At 30.7% G+C, this 21,989-nt stretch overlaps 1 protein-coding gene across 2 annotated transcripts in view; it reads right to left on the bottom strand.

Annotated features, from left to right (window-relative positions):
* The window catches only part of LOC113516613 (abnormal cell migration protein 10), a 118,743-nt gene that overhangs the window by 55,087 nt on the left and 41,667 nt on the right, over positions 1-21,989 (bottom strand). The window contains exon 1 of one of the 2 annotated variants that reach the window (XM_026901063.3): positions 8,013-8,320. The exons of the other annotated variant lie outside the window; for it this stretch is intronic. The gene's annotated coding sequence lies outside the window, so the exon portion shown is untranslated. Of the gene's footprint in view, positions 1-8,012; positions 8,321-21,989 lie in introns of those variants that run through there. 2 annotated transcript variants of the gene reach the window in all.

Raw genomic sequence — 21,989 nt, 5'->3', positions numbered from 1 at the left:
CGGCCCTTATAATACTTCAATGGCCCTTATGTATTGAGTTTTTGTCATGGTATCTTTCGCGACCGGGAAGGAAAGTCGATTGGACGTAATATTTACGCAATATAACAATAAACACATACAATATGTTTTCGTAACTAGATTACAATAGTAAAGTTAGCTATTGTCGTGAATCTAGATTTAATACCACTGCCAGCAAAGTGAAGGGTGTACGTTTATTTTTCGTCCTATGTAGAAACACTGATATAATATTTTAAATAACTATTAATAATAAATTTATTCATGAATCTCTATTACCTATTTATAACGTGACCAGAAATCCCGTTTTGAACGGGACTGTCCCTTTTTATAATTACGAGTCCAGGTGTCCCGGAAATGAACTCTGGGACGCAAAATGGTCCCGTTTTCGGAAACCGCGCGAAAATTTGATTAGTCTACAGGCGATGTTGATAATTAAGGTGAATATAAAAAAAAAGTGTCAAGAGTTTCATTCTTACTTTAAATCTTCACCTGAAGTATTAAAACAAATTTGTTTCGCCGATAAATATAAATATAACTAAACAAAATGTTTACTTATATTTACCAGACTCCCGTACAAAAGTCGTTTGCTTGGGCACCTCTGTCCCATTCGTGTTTCTACAGTGAAGCAGCTGTGTTTGCATGGCTATGTTTCGGTTTGAAGGGTGAGATATGACAGTGAATTTACAGAGTACAGAGGAATAACATCTGAGTCCTCAGAAATGGCAACACATGGGAGGTATCATGGGCGAAACAGTATACTCTGTTATGTCCATGGCACTGCTCATATATATAGGCGACAGTTACCACGCTTCCATCAGGTGGGCCGTCAGCTTGTTTGCCATTCTAAATAGTATAAAAAGTAAAATTATATTTATCGGGTATATTTTTTAATTAGTAACTTTAAAGCTGATTTTTTCTAAATAAATAACTTTAAAAAATTGTTTTGTTTTCATTGAATACCTGTTAATTGACCTAAATCAACTAATACCCAATTCTGAGTCAAAGAATAAATGATCACCTTACCTATATATCATAATATTATTTTTAAAATAATTATTTGATTGGTTTTATTCTGTTTAGATGACTTACTAGGTCAGGCAAAATCAATTAGTCATGATAACCATCTAGTGATAAAATATAAGGTTAAAAGGCCTAACAATATAATATTTACAATCCCTTTTTTTAATATAATAATTTCTAAAATTAGTTTCATATGCAGTGTAAGCGTTCATAAACTTTTTTTTATAATGCAAAATTATTTTGACTTTAGAAATTATTTTTTTAAACGATTTCTAATAATAAAAGAAGCTTTATTTGTCTACATACTACATTTTTATGCATTTTACACTATATTTTCGTATATGTTGTAAAATTAATTTTAATATATTTTTTTGCGTTAAATACATTTCTATTGAACAAAAATGTTCCTAATGCAACTACATACTATAAAACAAAGTCCTCCGCTGCGTCTGACTGTCTGTTTGCGATAAACCCAAAAACTATTACACCGATTTTCATGCTTTTTACACTAATGGATAGAGTGGTTCTCAAGGAACGTTATAGTATATAATTTGTTATGTTTTTGTATACCATACATTGGCTAAAACATAACGACATTTGTAGGAGGTATCGAAAGAAATAGGCCTTCTAGGAACTTTTGAAATATAACTAAATAAAGTATGATGGAATTGTGTATCTTATATAAGTCTACAGAAAAGTCCGCGATGGCATATGTTTATCTCTTAAGAATAAAATAATATATCCATTTTAATACATTAAAAATGTGCAATTATAAAGCGGTAATTGGAAAGCTATTTACACAAATACTATATTAATCCTTATCATTTTAAATACGTTAGTTGGTTTGAGCATTTCATAAAGAATATTTTTCCTCTGTACACCATGCAAATTAAATGAATAGCTTAAGAGATATTGGAAAATCAAAATAATGCGCAACGAATTTAATTTTGTGTCGTCGTGATTCGGGCGAGTGCCCCGTGACCTGCGCTTCGCATCAGAACGGGAGGGGGGGGGGGGTCGGAAGTTCAGGTAGTATATCAATGTAAATTAATATTATATATAACAAGGATCTTTCCTTGATTGATTTTTTGTTTGTTACTATTTAACTCAAAAACTACTTAATTTTTATCAACTTTACCGAAAGCTAGATTTCCTCGGAGTAACATAGGATATTTTATATTTTCTGTAAAGAATCAGTGTGAAGTCGGGCGGGTTGCTAGTTTATTAATAAAAAGGTTTTGTATATTTTTTCTTTGACTTTATTAAAATTAACTTACAGATACATTCTGTTTTAGTCTATTATATAAAATACATACATATTTATATAATAGCTTAGAATATAATGAAGTTCCAAAAAAGTTGGCAACGAAATCCAAACATAGAACATAATTTGTATATTTACTTTAATTTGACAACAACAACGTCATAATGTGGGTCTATCGCCCACAGTCGATATATCATTTGTCAATTACATAATACCTGGCAATGAATCAGGCAGCGTGTCTTGACCTTTTTGCTATAATAAATCCGATTCTAATGCAATATTGCATCATAGGCGGTCAAATCCATATTTGTCTCGGTCGGTATCCATATTGGTTACAAAAAAAGAACTTTGATTTTATCGAAATCTGAGTTATTCTAGAATCACTGCAGTGCTAGAAAAATTTTGAGATATTACTATAAATCTTGGATAATGTACATCAAGGTACACAAAGGTCAAATCAGACCTATCTAGTTTTTCAGAGGAGTGATACAGAATAATTCCGAAACTACTTACAAAATGCATTTCGATGAACTATAAAGAACGAAACAAACGAATAGTCTGAAGGTATTTCATTCTGCAACGGATTTTGCATACGATAGTGATTGAAGAACCACTGTAAAGTTGACCATCAAATCAGACCTGGTATTTCTTAATATTTCTTCTCAACATATAGGTCTCTAAATTATAGACAAGATAATAATAGTATAATAATAAAATATTAAAAGTTGATTCGGTCCAATCATTACCGATTACATATACGAGTATGTCGCAGTTGTTAAAAATATAACTAACAAAAACAGCTTCTGCAAAAAGATATTTAAGAGCTTTGACATTTCTTTGGTACAATTTGACGACGAATTTAACGACACAGCGACAATGGATATTGACAATGGTGCTGATCTTATAGGCCAATAGTTGCGCAACAATCCTTAATGAATGATTTCAATTTGACTACCATATTTGGTATTACATTGTAATATTTATTTAACCCACATAACAAATATATTATTACACAACGTTTGTTTACGAATATGTAAAAACACGTGATTGTAATAACTTTGTTATGTTGTATTCATAAAATATGTTAAATTATAATAACATATCTAAATATACTTTATAAAAAAAAAAGAATGTGCTGAAATATCTCTAAATCCATACAAGCTATAAGTTCACACTTATATGTATAGCATTGGGTGAGCATAAAAGCTTTCTCCGAAAATAAATAGTCCCATTTCGTTGGGGGAAAGTGCACAGCAGTTGTAAAGATAAATTAACAGAGTCAAATTGACGTGAGCGGCCATCAATAAGCCGACATGCGGGTAAATGTAATGGTACAAGCGCAACACAACTGGTGATCGGTCAGTTAGCTTGATGTTAGAACACTAAATAATATATTAATAGCGTTTATGATGTCTTCATCCTATAACGTCTCATCCCATTCATTTCTATCTCAACCAGTGTCTATATTTTTAACATTCGAAAGCAAATATTTGATTTTTTAATCTTTGTTATCCTACGAGAATTTGTAAGTCTATACCGATTGAAAAGAAATCTAGAAACATCAAGGTTTGTAAGTACGATTTAAAAAAAAGTGTAATAATAATAATTTAAAAAAGGCGCAGGCAATAATTGTATGAATTTTAGCCAAGGAAAAATTTGATTTGATTTGGATTTGCTCATTTATAAAGATTTAAAATGGCAGATAATATACATTAATATATTGTTTAATAATCATAATGGTTTTCATGTTTGCAAATAGAATACAACAGAACTCTTTATATATATATATATATATATATATATATATATATATATATATATATATATATATATATATATATATATATATAGCAAGAGAAGCCAAAACAATATCTTTTAGAAATTTTGTTTATTTATTTGTACGTTTGTCCCCGCATCATAAAAAATTACTACGCCAAATTAGATGCGGTTTTAACAGTATTTTTTTTTATACAACTTAGAATGGCAAATTAGCTGACGGCCCACCTGATGGAAAGTGGTAACTGTCGCCTATAGACATGAGCAGTACCATGGACATAACAGAGTATACTGTTTCGCCCATGATGCCACCCATGCGTTGCCATTCTTGAGGACTCAGGTGTTATTCCTCTGTACCCAGTAAATTCACGCCATATCCCACCCTTCAAACCGAAACACATGCTCCGGAAGTATGCAGTATGCTCCAGAAGGTCTAATTTAAAATTTGGTGTAAGTTTTACCTTGTTAAGACATTTAGAAGCAATCTATTTATGTATGACTTTCCTACTTTTGAAATTCAGGCGTACGAAGTAGAGGACAGTAAGCTAGTATAGTAAATAAAATTTATGAAATAATATTGACAAGACTAACGAACGTAACATGATTTTATGGCTTTCAATGTTTACATTTACTTTCTTTATTTGTTGATATTCATAGAGAGTATTCATAGAGTTGTCAAATATTAGTCACATGATTAACATAACAATATTCATTGTTTGTTTTCAATAATAAGTATTTCTTCTAAGTTGACTTGATTAATTTTGTACCATTTAAAATTGATCTCGAAATTTGTCGTAGTAATAGGATCCAGTGTAGCATCAATTATGTACTAGTAACATCAATATCGCATTAACATAAACATATATATTATCCACAACAAAAACATAGGACTCCATCAAATTACGCAACAAAGAGTAATCTTTCGGTTTTGTACCTTCCTTGCATGTTATTTCACTAATCATTATATTACTAATTATAAATGAAGGTACATTAATCTTTAGTTAGCATTTTTGGCATAATTGTTTTGGCAAGTGTCCAACCTTTATGTTCATTGAAGTAATAATTATCTGACCCTAATAGATTGAATAATTATTTATTAAATAATTATTATGCTTAAAATGTTTCCGCCACTCCATCTTAGATATTCAACGGTTGAGTAGATAAAATCCCTTTTTGGGATTAATTATGATTAATGTTTTAAATTCGCCATTGCGTTCACTCATACTTTTTTTAAGAACTCGGCCCTATATTTAAAATTTATACCTTGATATATTTTTTTACTATATTATGTAGTATTACAAATATAGGTAGGTACATATTATTATTTACATTTTACTTTTGGAGATCACATTTTATTATTATAACAATTTATTTCAACATCAAAAAGCTTTTTTTGTATGCAGATATGTTTATAGTACATAGTAGATAATTCATACAATACACACATGTATATATTATATACATAGGTATATATTGTATATTATGCCATATATAACTATTTGTACAACATACTACTACATTATGCGCACTCACATATTGGTAGTTGGAACTTTGAAGTAAACCTTTTTCGGTACGTGTTACCATGCAATATGTTATTGCTCCTTGCAACAAGTTTTAAAAGACAAAATCTACTTGTTTATTACTAGCATAGGCAAGATTTTTATTTAGATTTCTACGAAAAATATCCAATTGAGAAATTATACAAACATACTCTTCGTTTAACTATGTTTGTTGCTACATATCTTTATAAACAAAACTTTGTAGATTTATGCCATTTCTCACACAACAAACATGATTTAATGGTAAATCTATAGATATTATGAGCTTTGTTTTAGGTGTTACTGAAAAGATAAAACCATATTACTTACTCTTATGGTAGGTATTATCTACTAATATCTAATACAGTGTTGTAGAGGGGGGGGGGGATTGCTAATAATGGGGACTAATAAGTTTATTGTTATCAAGTCGACTTCTAAGCGATTCTCCCTGAAAATTATCTTGGTTATTAATTCTTGGTGAATCAATCACGAGGGGGCAACTGATGTAGTTTTGTTTTTAGCTTACACCCCTCACTGGTACCTTAATAGTTTATAGCGATAGTACAGTCTAGATTACCATTCTATGTACATCCTATAAAAATACGGCTTTGTAGCTTAGTGCATTTAAACCGTACATCATTTTATAGACTTTTTTAGTCTAATTTCGCCGTGAATTCAAATGTGACTGATAGAAAAAAACTTTTTAAGTCATATTAAAAATTTTCAATTAACTCAAACTAATAATGATAAATTAACTGCAATTATTCCAGAGGCCGTGTGGTTCCGACATATAATAGGCCACTCCTTCAAGGAAAAGCAACCACTAAGGGAGAGCACGAGATAGGCAGCAATGTCCCTCTTAAAACATCTGTAAAGTCTGACTGTGGTTGCTAATCCACCTGCCAAGAGTGGCAACTACTGGTAAACTCCCCCAAGGGGGAGGCTTATGTTCAATAATAGGCAGTTAAAGGCACCCTCAGGTAGAACAAGTCAACCTGACGCGATATACGAGGCTGCTAGTCCCCATTACTAACAATGCCTCCCCCCTACAGGGAGATATTAGTTTACTATATTATCAAACTGACCGGGCAATATTTACATATGCATATCTAACTATATATGGTATTTATTGAAATATGGAAAATGAAAATAATGCGCAATTACTAAGCAGAGACACGCCTAAACCTTGGTTATCTTTATTACCTTGAACCGGCGCTCTTTCGACATAGTATAATACAAAGGTAGGGTAGGCATGGATAAAAATTTTGATACTTATTTCATTTTTAATAGTTTATCTATTTAAAACTCACATCTATTTGTGTTTTATGTATTGGACATACGACACAAATAGATGTAAGTACATAATTCAACTTAAAGTAAAAAATATTCATAGTAAAGTATCAAAAGTAATTAGAACTTTCTGTAAAGTATCTTTACTATAAAGCGGAACGAATTAATAGTTTGTAATGGATAAACTCATTTACTAAGTCAACAGATTTTAAAGATTCCTTACCTATAGAAAGTTACATTATCAGCAAGTAACATAATTATCGTGCGAAGGGTTGAGTCGCTAGTCAAAAATAAAATTTTAGATGTTTTAATAATGAGTCATTTTCTGAATTAACGCCTAAGATAATTCTAATAGTGAATACTTCTGCTAATATACACGAGCAAAACGGCAGGCTACTGATGGCAAAATAAGAAATGTTGGATATATATACATATCAGACCAAGAACAGACATAATAATATTTTTTTTTTTACTAGACTTAACTAGAATATCTGACCTATGATTTCAGTCATATAGAGCGAATCGACAAATAGCCCTATAGCAAACATTATAAAATTTTGAGATATAGATTGGATTAAAAGTTTTATTAATATATGAAAATTATATTCCAATAATTATTGAGTAATAACCATTTCGATTAGATTAGTTTATTAAATTATAAATAGTTAATAATCCAATTATTAAAACGAAACATCATAAAACGTTGTAAAGCGCCTGATAAATTTTAAGCAGCAGTGTTGTATTTACTCGCATATGGATTGAACTACAGAAACAGTGTATAATAACTGCAATGAATCATAAATTTCAATAAAAAATATTCTTTAATTTTATACCATTGGGCATATATATTACATAGTTTATCTAGTACCAAGTTAGGCAATGCTTGTAATACATCTATTAGACAACTGATAGAAATATTTACACACTCATCGGAGCTTATTTGCAGGGTAACTTATGACCAGTATACATATAATTAAAATGATTTATTTATTGTAAATATTTTGAATAAAATATCTGTGGAAAGCGTGTGAGCATCATAACCATATATGTAGACATAGGGTAGGTAACCAGTTTCTTAATGTTTTTTTAAAGTATTACACAAGTACCTCGTGCGTGACATTCAAATGTAGGTCTCAGCCGGCGCAGACAGGGTATCTCCTTTACGTTATCTCACGACATCCGAGTTCGCAGTTATCACTAACAAGGTTAAACTACCAGTGCAATAACCATCAATTCCAACAATGCTGCACTTCACTTAACACAACACAACCAGACAATATCAATGATATATTCAGGAATGACATGCGTTTCATTTCGCTCACAATACGACATGTTTCAAATACACAATTTAATATATGGTGGGCTCCACCGAACTACATTGCGTTAATAGACAATACGGGCGTCCACTATTAAATGAATGAATACTATGATGAGAACGTGTTAGTGACGGCATCACGGCTATGATAAATATAGTAAAAACGTGAATTACGTCATGTCATCGTGTCTCACTAATGGAAAAGCAAGAAACTCGTATTAGGCTTGCCGCCTATTTGCAGTTCTGTGCCTACTTCTGACACGATACCCCTCTCTTTGAAGCAATTTTCTAATGTAAACTCCCTCTTAATGTAGGTATATTGTTGTAAAGTAAATGGCTGCCAAAAGTCGGCTCACAATATTGTTTATATGATAATACCTACTGTGATACAGTGTCGGTACGGCGATGAGTCTCCTTCCGTCTCGTGTTAGTTCTTAAAATGAATCACGGCGAATTCATTGTTTGCTGAACCATCCCATTTTATCATTAGACAAACTAACAGTGATTAGGTACGTGTATGACATCATTCAGAGTCAATTTCGATGTGGACAACCCAGTTAGAATTATCTTGGATATCGACACTTACAACTACATATATTAGATTTATAGACAGTGGCCGCAAAATTATATCAAAATTCATTCGTAATTCTCGGAACCTGACTACTAACACTAACTTAGTACTCACGTCTTGAAAGTCTCTGATACAGGTGCAATATACTTAAAACTGACTGTTGCAGTGACAGAAGAGGTGTGTAAGGGGAGGAGTTTATAGTGTATGCTTCATTGCTATTTTAAAAATATTACATATATTTGAACTAGTGGCTAGTATTTATTAGTGTGTATGTGTGTAATTAACGACCTGATTAAAAATGATGATCGATTGCATAGTTGATATTGAACGCAAACGAATAACACAAACACGGTAGATAAGATGCAGTTCCTTGACCTTCTTATAGATCGACCAATGCGTTGTTTAAAAACATCCCATGACATACTATTGTGATTTATTAAGATTTATCAGTTTGATAATTTCGATGATTTGTGCGACCAGATGATTGGAGTTGCCCAAGAGATGGCCAACCACTCTTTTTTCAGTAGCAGTCTTTGACCATCTATTTTACTTAATCTATGCCCCCTAACTTGCCCTCTACCCCCTAATATATATACTCAATGTGCCCAATAGAGCAGGCATCCCGCCACCCGTGTCAAATCGTCATAGTCGTAGAATAGTGACGGATCTGACAAAGATTACATATATAGATCCATCAGTATTCTACGACTATGACGAAATAACAGGATGCCTGAACAAATGCACCTCCAACTATAAAAAAAATTCGGTGAATTAAAAGATATTCTGTTGTTTTTACACAATCACGCTTAATCAGCTGGACGAATTTGAGGGGAATTTGGTACACAGGTGGATTATAACCTGAACACAAAGGATTATCTTAATTTATGTGGGTAAAGGCGCTTTTAACACTGTGTTGGTGTAGAAAGGTAACGAACAATAAATAGAGGTCTTAAACTATATTACCCTCATTATTTTCGGCCAAACGTGCCTTTTTTGTTATAATTTTATTTTCTTAGTAGAAAAATAAATGAATGAATAAATAAATACTAGAATTAATGTTTTATTTTTGGATGTTTTAAGACTTCATAAAGGATTTCAAACCATTAATAAATTTGAGTAGTTAATAAGTCTTGATTATCCCAACCAATAAATACAATTACTAATAACTGACATAAGGTGGTCCAATTGCTATTAAATTTATATATTTAAATAAATTCAAAACTCTAACAGCAGTAACTTATACTGCACCACGTTTTATGACTATAACAATCTTTTGTTTAAGACCTTGAGCCATAACAATTGCATGTACTCACTTGGGGTACTTACTTACCTAGGGTTTGTAACAATTTATTTTTCCAAGTCAAAATAAACCGTATTCACAATCTAGAGCAGGTCGAAATGATACAAGGACATTGTAACGCGGTTTATTTTATTATTAATTACTTGCCACAGGTCGTAATGTCATCACAAATTAAATATAAATAATTAATTGCAATTTATGTCTTTCTGACAAGATTATAGAATAAAGAAATAAAAATCTTAGTTTTTTCGTCTATTGTTTAAGGAACAGTTTCACTCCAAACTCGATCACAAAAATCGTCACTGAATAGTGGTATCATAAATACAAAAAAAAAAAAAATTCTCATGTACAAATAATATAGATTATAGATATTCAGTAAATGAAATTCAAATCCTTATTATCTTCTTTTATACTTTTAAGTAAATACATCTTCGATTCCTTTGGAATGAAACGTAAAGGAAAAAATAAAATATAGGTAATATTAAATAATAAAATATGTTTACAATGCTTTTTGTATATTTTGTGTAATTATTTTTCCTTGATTCGACTTCCTCAGTAATAAGTACCAAAGTAATAAGATTTTATGCATACAATATCCAGAAAATTTGTGCACAGTAATGAGGTTAACGACTTAGTAGGGCTCCGTAAAGCGGGAAACGTCGGCAGGGCGACATGGCCGTACTGGCTACGTAATTACATTTGGTGTCACGGAACTGATGTGATCGACTTCCTCCCTCTTTTGCATGGTAGTCCTTACTTCTGACTAGTATCTAATGTCAAATTCGTAAATGGGTTCTAATGGTTGCATTTCGATTGTATAACGATTCATGATAACGCTTATAGAGCAAAAATAATCTTAATAACACAATCAGAACATACTTGTATTATTCATAAACTACGGCAATCTTTTGTGAACAGACATGACGTAGTCTTGTTTGTATAAAAAAAATTCAATCTAATTCCTGTTGTGTTGTAGTAGAAACTTAAAAGAAGAGAGACTATAAATATAATCTTGTAAATTGTGTATCAATGTGTATTTGACATATACGTAGTTTTGTAAAAAATACTTCTATTTCATTATCACTTACATTTAGTAATGAATCTTATCTGTTATAAGTTTATAAAAAAAAATGACAAAACAAAAAATCAAAAATGAAAATCAAAATGTTTGTTTGAATCGAAGCATTTGGCGTTCCATTATTTCTGCCTACCCTAATGGGAGACAGGCGTGACAGGTATGTATGTATGTATGTATGTATGTATGTAAACAATCAAAAGATTTACCCGTCCTATCTATTTGTAATATCTTGACATTCATACGTTGTTCTTGTTCTTTTAAAAATGGAACAACTCGTAAAAAATTATTATTTACTATATAATTAGTTTTATTTTTCTATGATTTCAAAACAATCGCTGATACCCTAAAGTTCTTTCAGTTCATTGGGGCAATGTAAGAGAACTTTTTCGTTCACTTGGATAAGAAATGGTTGAAATAATAATGACTATGCTGAAGTACTTACCTACGTACATTTACAGATTGATGATAGAGGAGGACGTGAAACAAAGGAATTCACACCCGCCAAGATATTTAGAAGGTGAATATAATTCCGCTAAAGTATTTAGAAGCTGTCTTCTAAATAACTTGGAGGTATTATATTGTCTTCTATTGAAGATAATTTAAGACAATCAACCGCATACATGTGTAACGTATTTTAATGTACTGGGAAATAGATTTATTATTATTTTTAAGAGAATTAGAATCCAGTTTTGTCTATCAACGATAAAAAAGTAAACAGTTTGAATCGGCTGTTGCATACAAACAGAACTTTACTGCCTCCAAAATAGTTTAATAATTTCCGTTATTGTGCAGAACATTGTCACATTGTCACGCAACGTCAACATTGTCACGCAGCAAGACAATCCGTTCTTTATTAAAAATTAATGGAAAATAGATATTGTTACATAATCTTTCGGTAGGTGATCTTCATTTCTCCATGTATGGCAAATATTTTTTTCGATCAGGAAGATGTAGGATAAACTTACAGTTAGCGATTCTTATAACTCTAATAAATCTAATTGGGCAAAATTTTTTGGACTCTAAGCAAGTCGTTTATTATCATACTTGGGGTATGATAATAAGCGACTGAAGGCATTTTGAAAGACAAATAGAATTGCAGGTTGTATACCAGTATTGTCTCATTAGAATAATTCATGGTAGCTTCATGTAAGCGTACAAACATAGTATCCTCACTATCCTTGGGTCATTAAAACGTGTTTACTAGTAAAGGGGTCGATCAATGATGAAGGCCAAGAAAAATATTGATATATAGACGGCAAAATATATTCAGGAAGGGGAAATATTTTAAATGGAGGGCAATTTGAGTAATGTTAGGTCGAGAAGTGGTTTTGGTGGTAATAACTCACCTTTATCTAAATTGTCAAACCGTGCAATAGCCCGTCTAACATTCTAAGTGAATTAGGAAAGGGACAGAAACTTTTATTTTAAAATAAGTATACCTATTGGTTCATTTATTGTTTATTCATTGTTTTGCTTGTGCCGTTTAATTAGTTTCAATATGTTTTACTATATTTATAAATATATAAAATCTTTATTAATTGCCTAAAAAATTTCAAGCTTGCATTCCCTTAGCTTTGATAGGTATTTTCAATCGTTATACTATAATACTTAAATAAAGTTTATACTACAGTTTTGCATTAACGAAACAGTGTATCAGGATACATATGCACCTATAAAATTATAAGAAAAATGAGACGATTACAATCATGGTGCCGTATCAATAGACAGGTATTGGTATACAGAGATTAATATTAATTAACAGTTCCACTGAATCTGGACGAAGTCATTATTTAAAAAGTAATATTTACCGTCATGGTAATATCTTGGAAGTCTTCAAAAAATTTCAATAATATGCATGTATAACGGGAATTTATAAAGTTTAAAAATAATATATATCAAACCTAGAATCATCATTTAACTATCCTAATTTCTTTCATATGAATTTTTTATAATTTCATATTACCCTATTGTTAGTGTTATTTGTCTATCACATATCATCGAAATTACTTCGACAGTTTACCAGCAATTGTAACATTTAAAAGATACCTTATTTTATTATCAATAAGATTACTATTACTATTCTTTCATATTAAAAATGTTTAGATTTCTTATCTATTAATAAATTTAGATATTTGTGTATTTGTTTTATTTATTCTTTTTACACATGTAGTATTAATACATGCTGATACTTCATCCGACTGTTATGTCTGGAAACTGTTTTGCGATCAAAACACTCTTATTAATATAATATTCAACCCATTTAAAAAATAGAACGGAAGCAGATTGTTAAATCATTGTCCTAGAAACTAGATCATACACAAAGTCTATTACTAACTATACTTGCATGATTTATATTTCAGGGCAGAGGAAAGTAAGAAACATTTAATGTTTATTTACAAAAAAAGTCTTAAATCACGTACAAGACATGAGAGGTCATTGCTGGTCAAGTTTTCTTTGTATTATATAATTCAGTGTTTCAATTCTTGTATATTGTGTTCGTTTCTAACAAACTACGTGTGGTTCTAAAAATACATACAGCCACCTCTTTCTTTCCCGTGGCTGTCGTAAGAGGCGACTAAGGAGGGCGAGCGAAGGACAGCAGCGTCCCTCTTAAAACATCTCCAAAGCCTAACTGCGGTTGCCTGCCAAGCAACTACTGGCAAAACCCCCCAAGGCTTATATTCAGCTGTGGACAGTTAAAGGCTGATAAGATGATGATGAAACCACATATTACTAGGTATATATGGATAGACGTAACTTCTATATCGGTTCTATATTAATTACCTCGGGAATGATGCTGCCGTTTCTTATTTTTTTATTTTAAGATTTTATTTCACAAAACATAACTCATACTCAACTCTTGTACTGTAAATCATTTTAGAAATGTATATCGTGTAAGTAATACAGCAGTCATAATAATAATAATGTATTAATATAATTGGTTATATCTAGTTCCCGAAATAAAAGTTAACAAACTAAGAACCCCCGGCGAGACACACCGGGCCGCCTACGGATAATATGTTCAGTATTTTTTTTTATATATATAATGGAGTAATTTGTTTTCTTTGGATCTGAAACAAGTATAATATCGTAAATAAGTTATAAATAATTGAATACGTAAATAAACATTGTATTGAAGAGATCATAATAATATTTATTAACAATAACTGTCTCTAAGTAGAATTTATTGTTTCGTTTCCATTATAAAACGCTTCATAATATGAATATTATTATTGCTCGTAAATTATATTCCTCAAATCAATCTTTACCTACTGAATTAAAATAATTTATCATTCTAAAGAGCTTCTTATTTTTAAATTAGCTGTAGTCCGCGTTAATCAGTATATGTATAAAGTATCTTATGTGTAATATAACCTAACCATGTGGGGGGAAAGGGATTGTAAGTAATGGGGTCTAATAGCCCCATTACTGGCAATATACCCGCTCAGGTTGACCTCCACGCGGTTCCCCCTGGAAACCATCATGTTTAATTCTTGTCGAATTCATCATGGTGGACCAACTAACCTGCATTCATTCTCACCTATCATCTTCCACTGGTGCCTCGTCGGTGTATACCAATAGCGCGGGCGGGGTTACCAATCCATTTTCATCCATTAAAAAAAAACCTAACCATGTACCAAATTTCATTCAATTCATTTAGCCATTTATACGTGCTTGTGTAACAAACATACAAACATGTAAACATCTAAATAATGTTTACATACTTTCATACATATAATAATAGTAAAATTTTGCCTCACTTTCCAATCGATCACGTTCTCACGTTCGATCCCCAGTTCAATGCACAATACAAAATTTTATATTTACGAGTATATTTATTTGTATTGGTCTGGATATTTTCTATTAGTAAACCTTGACAAAAATAATTTCTGTTAGTTGTCTAGTACTTATGGTACTTTTCACTTCTGTTTTAATGGCTATGGGATGAAAATGGAATAGTAACCCTGCCTGCGCTACCAGTAGGTATGTACAGGCGGGATACCAGTAAGTTATGATAGGTGAGAATGAAGTTTTGCCAGGCCAGTTGGCCTCGAAGGTTTCTAAAGAGGACCACGTAGAAAACGATCTAATATTATAGTATATTACTAACAATCTCTCTCCCCAGCATAATTTGAGATAAAATAACACTGAGAAATAGGTGATATTATAAAAATATGATTTTACAATAATAAAATCAATAACAAGAATTGTGTATTAAGTAAACAACAGTATTTACTGTCCAATCTTGCCGTTGTTGTCAAATATAGAGCAAATTCTAATTTGTAAAGCTGGCTATGGGAATCCGTCCCTCGACGCCAGCGTTGGATGGTTACCCTGTCTTGTCATCCTGACACAAAACATTCGCAATGGCATGTAATTTCCAATTTCGATTCAGACTAGATAGAATGGTTTTGCACATTTTCAATCAATTTATAAAAGAGCGGCCTTTCCCTGTATATAGATATGTAGGTTTTGTAAGTTACACTCTTTTAGACCGATTTTTATGATTCCTTATTGATCTTGTATATTGCATAGTTTACGAATAATTTAATAAAAGAAGCATAAATAAATAAAATAAGTACTTCTATAACATACTACTAAATATAATTTGAATATATTGTACATATACGTAAGTATATTATTACATATACAATTGACATATACATTAACGGGTATCTTTTTTAAGATTTATGATTTATCAAACATTTATCTTATACGATTCGAACTGTAATTAAACTAATATATATATATATATATATATATATATATATATATATATATATATATATATATTATATATATATATATATATATATATATATATATTTACATATATATATATTGTATATTTTAGAATGAGCTAGAAAGCATTCTAAAATATACAATATATATAATTAAAGATTGTCGTCATCATCATCATATCAGCTTTTAACTGTTCACTGCTGCACATAAGCCACCCCCTTTGATGGGTATTGTCAGTAGTTGCAACGCTTGGCAAGCGAATTAGCAACCGCAGTTAGGTTTTGGAGATGTTTTGAGAGAGACGCTGCTGCCCATCCCTAGCCCTCACTTAGTCGCCTCCTGCGACACCGAAAAAAAAGAAAGGGGTGACCTATTCTATGTCGAGACCAAGCGGCTAAATTAATAATTAAAGATTAACGAAAAATTAGCTTTAATTGTCGCAATACAAGTTGGTTTAGATTTTAAAACTAAACAAATTTTCAGATAAAACAGAATTTTCTAAATCGGTTTAGAACTGGCGGAATTATGAGGTAACAAACAAAAAAAATATAAGCGAATTGAAAATCTCTTTTTTGAAGTCGATTGAAAATATACTATGCTGATACAGGGCGAAACTGAAACCATTAGCGTCCTTTAACCTTTTTGACAGAGAACACTGCCTGTGTTCTAGCAGACAAAAAGATATTTTTCTAGAACTTGGCTCCGCAAAAAATTGCTGGGCGACTTGCTTTGTTAGTACCTATGGAAGGCTTATATGAGTATGTATAAATTGTTGTTTTAATATAGTCTCTGATAAAAGAGATACATTTGTTTAGTCTGTAGGAGTCATAACACAGTCGGATGAAAGATGCCATAAGCAACACAGTACCTATATTCTATATTGTTCCTAACGTTATACATAGTTATTGTTGATGGTTACCGTTATAGATAGGATGGGTCGTAATGTTGTTTTCCGTTCCTAGTAATGTAAAAAGTAATAATTAGAATTGCAACGAATAGATTTGTTTCATATTTATAAAAGATGATGCGTGTAAAAATTCTATGAATCGAACCTCACAAATGCGTTTAATAAATAAAATAAAATATCTTAGGAAGCGTGCCTGCGTACCTTTGCTGTATAATGTGGTAGGTATTCAATAGCCCTCATAATAAATGTTTATCACGTATCCCATTGTACCAGTCGAGTACATCATCAGTCGTCATAATGTCAACATTATTGTGATTAGAATAGGCAAAACTATTTACTAAACAGTCCAGGGCCGTAGCTAGAAGTAAACTTTTGATAGGTATAAATCAGTTTTGGGAAGATTAGGTGAAAATAAGGGGCTTAATTTTTACATGGCCAATTCTATTTAAATAAGGAAAGAAAGATATGAAAAACGGACTTTCATTTAAATAAACTTAAATAGATTTAATATTTCTTATAAATATATAGAAGAAAATAGAAATTCGAAAAAGCGATACCAGTGGTACATGCGATTTAATCAAGAACTGCAATTTTTAACACTACTGATATTTTAAAAAAGACCAATTGACATTGACCTTCAAACCCCTTGGCTACGCTCCTGCGACAATCTAGTGCAGGCGCTTGCAAAAACTTAATAATAAAAATAGTGGACGTAACTGTTGAACCGTGAAAGTGGAATTGCTTTTAGCTACATCGAATCAGTGATAGTGTTGTAATTATTAATACATAAATATAAAAGTAATAAAGCTTTATTATTATATAGTAATATGTTAAATCAATGATTATATATTACCTCCTACATTCTCAATGATTGATAGACATCGCATAGTAAAGATAATTAATAAGTATACTTTGTTATGTGAAACCGGATCTACAAACAGTATAAGATAGTTAATGAAGAATGTCAATTATAAAAAGTATATTATCAGCCAATCATTTTGATCTACAGTTAGTAGAATTGCAACTAGACAGTACACTTCCTAGTTTATAATTTAGAATATTATATATATACGATAAAGCTCCAATTATAAGTTATAACAATATACCCTGAAACTTTTAATTGACCATAGAATAACAATCTAGTCTAGTTTGCCCGGATGCAGATTGCACTGTTATGTCTGACTTACGAAACATAATTTGAAGTTGAAATTAATTTTGTGTTTGTAAATGATCGATGTGTGAGTGTTGTAAAAAAGGTGTAATCATAAAAAGAATGCATACGGATCTAATTGAACTATTCTTTTTATAATTTTTTAGACTCACTTAACATATACATGCCTAGTATGTATGTATTTGACATAATTGTTAAGATATTACACTAATTAGATATTTTAAATATAAAAGTATAATAAAGATGTTATAGTTCTTATATTAGATATTTCATACAGTTATTTTCTCAATATCAGCACTATTGACAAATTTCTATATGAAATAGTTCGAACCATAAATTCATTGCTCGAACTATTTCATCGCGAACTATAGGAATAACAAATTTTAGAAAAGCAGGTAATTTAATGTACACGTATCTTTTACATAATTAAATTTCCAATGGCTTAACTAGTTGATCATTTGTTTTCTGTGAGATTTTTTGGTAGTATAAAAATAATCTGTTATCGACTCGTGTAATATACTCGTAATGATTTCATATATTCAATGTTAAAAGGTAAAGTATAGGACATAAGTGTGATGCGTGACTTTGCATATTTTAAAGAAAAGTGGCTCCCCCATCTTAACAAGATGGAATAGCCGTATATAACATAATGCCTTCTTGGACATTACATGCACGGTGATGTTGCAACTTGGAGCCATATTGGCCGCCTACAAGCACTAGTTGCGTACATTTAATATTTTATATTTACTACATAAAAGCTGCCCCGCTCCAGCTTCACACTGGCATACTATTGAACAAGTTGAGACCTAATCTTCCCTCTCGCTCACTGTCTTTTTATATAAATATCTTTAATCCATATTTCTTACTTTTCCACACGTTTAATGCAATTTTTTTTTCAAGAAAGACTTGTTTTTACGATTACTAACACAACAAAAACAGAATTACCCCAAATAGTTGCAACTGTTATACATCCAGCAAAAGTTTTTTATTCATATAAATGAGACTAAGATAGATTTCTTGAAATATGGTGTTATATACACATTACTATGATAATAACCTTTAACAGGTATAAAATATTTTCGTCAGTATATATTTACTTATTCCAATATTAAAAGTAAAAATATAAAATACAAATATTAAAAAAAAATTCATATAAAATAAAATGAGGTATTTATAATTACTACGCACGAGGGAGAAAAATACAAACTAAACAATCAATATGGTTCTTTTTTTGCGTCAAACTAAATAATATCTATATAATTTAGGTAATTAGTTTAATTCTTTATTTAAATGAGAGTAGAAGGCATTGTGAACGCAGCCGAATTATTCCATCTCACGCAGAGGTAAAGTCAGATTCCATAAGCTAACAAAGAACCTTCATTAGTTGGAGAAGCACTATATAAATATGAAATACTTAAAGATAAATTAAACACAAATAAATTAACAACCTCTTTTTAAGTGATAAAATGTAACAAAGCTTTTTATAGTTACATTTCTTCAAATCTAAAAAATAAATAATAATAAATAAAAGGTAAATTTTTATTCATAACAATATTACGTTTAGCTTTAAAGAATGCTTGTTTTTTTTAATAACACATTTGATTTAAACGCGTGTACGTACGCGAAATTTATTAACTATAATAGAACGCGAGATGGTTATATAGCGTTATATACCTAAGTCAATACGTAATACCTACATAACACAAGTATTTTGAGCAAATAAATAAAGCCATTTTGTGTGAGCAAAAAGATCTGATTGTCTATCAAATTAAAGCATTGTCGAAATTTCTGAATCTAAAAACAAGCCAAATTACATTACGCAAGGGTTCTTAAACGTAAGAAAGTAGTTACTAAGAAAAATTTATAGAAATATCCACGGAAATGAGAAACGGCGAGTTCCGAATAGTAGAACATCGAGTATAACATAATTCAAATAAATGAAGTTCTCAAGTTGTTAGGCAATAATGGCCGATAATATTATTATGTGTTGATGTACTTCGGTGAGCAGCCCAATTTAATTACCGAACAGGCACCCAGTAGGTACTTGACATCAATACGTCAAGCGTCAAGACGACAAGGAATTTCAGAACTTTCAAAGCAGGGCTTAATTAAAATGAATTTCTTGGTATGCTTTGTACAAAGTTCATCAGTCGACTAATACATACCACTCAAATTGGTAATTGATGGTTGGTGAAATATGTACTATTCGGAGAGATAAATTTCTCCAGCAATTAAAAGACGCATTTGAATTCTTTTTTGTTCCTTAATATATTAATTATTATTATAATAATAAACATAGAAGAACTTTTATACACAAAATATGTATGCCCATAAACGATATTTAAGATCAAATTTCTTTTAACTTTATTCTTGAAATGAACTCGTGTTAAAAAATACTACGCATATTGTTGAACGCTTTCCATAAGCGTGCCTAATTAAAGATAACAATACCAGATTCTTGAATTGTAGGTTTCATAACTAAATTACTTTTGTGAACGCCAATGCTACAGAGAAATTGCGAGTAGACATTTTAGAATTCAGACTCGCTCAACAAAAATACAGTTCAGAAATCCAGTATAAAGTGCGAGATACCTGCACTTTTTACAAGGAATGTAGGTATACGCTTCAATATTGAAGATATTTTATTTTCACAAGAATACAAATCTTAACAGGATAAATTCTTTTTAAATCTCATAATATTACAAAGAACTTAGTATTTTAATTATAAAATAAAGATATAGGAAAGGATATGAAAATATTTATTTAACATTTAGAGCAATTGATACACCGACTGATCTATAAATAACGCGAGTTTATAAAAGGCACTGGTAGGCAAATACGCCTCCTCATCCGCTTTATTACTAAAATTAACTTTTCCTTTAGATTTGTTTTTTTTTTTAATGTTTCAGGGGTTTCTTAACTTATATTTGTTTATTGCAGATACCCAAAATTTTCATTAGTGGTATTTTTCTCTCTTCGATAAATAATATATAAATAAAATGGATGTATTTAAACCTGACTAGACAACTTGAGAGATCATGTGGCACTTATTATTACTTAAACATACAGCAACTGTTTATAGTCATGTCAATCATTACAGCTCTATCCAAACATAAAACTTACCAAATCGGTTTTTGGGATGTTAACGAACAGACCAACATCGCATATTAATAGTAGACAACGAACAACGAATATGGAGCTCAATTTAGGGCCCCCGAACTTTGCGATCGATGGCTCACCCTCTTCGTCCATTCTATGCAACATAGGGTTGTTACTACTATAATCAATATAAATTTACTGTGATTTTCAAAGGAGATCAAAATGGAAATCATCTATATTAAATAACGAATCACTACTATTAATAGAATACAGTAATGAATATTGATACAAATATTATAATATATTATAATTTTAAATACTAATTATTATTATTTATAAAACTGTAAAACATTTAATGCATTTTATAACTTGCTTAAAAAAAGCAACTACTTCAAATCGATACTTATCAAAATTTGATAGTAATTTCTGTGGTATTTGTATTTATAGAATTTTATATATATAATAACAATAATATCATTATCATTAATTCGCCAACCCTATATGCAACGCAAAATACGCTCTCGTGTCTCGTGTGACTCACTCTGTTAATCGGTTGGCTTACCGACTACGATGGCATCTGGTGGTAGTTGGCACATGCTTTATAATGATTTCTCATCATTTAAAAATATTCAAACTTAAAATATTTTAATTATTGGCCTATAAACATATGTCTAACATTTATAAACAAATTGAAAATTAATTTTACCTGTAGGAACTAGTAGAGACATAGTTATATACCTAGAACCTTTACAAAGCAGTAAAAACCAAGCTAGAAAAGCATAGCTTAGTTAAGTAATACAAATACTAATACAACTTACTAAGTAAAACACAGTAATAGTTATTTCTTATGTTATCCACTTTTATAACTCGTCTTTCATGCATACAAGCTGATTTCGAAT

This window comes from Galleria mellonella, unplaced genomic scaffold, assembly GCF_026898425.1.
Source record: "Galleria mellonella isolate WM207_F2 unplaced genomic scaffold, CSIRO_AGI_GalMel_v1 utg33, whole genome shotgun sequence".
Classification (NCBI taxonomy): domain Eukaryota; kingdom Metazoa; phylum Arthropoda; class Insecta; order Lepidoptera; family Pyralidae; genus Galleria; species Galleria mellonella.
Note: the sequence above shows the minus strand (reverse complement) of the source record. Positions and strands in the feature narration are given on the sequence as shown.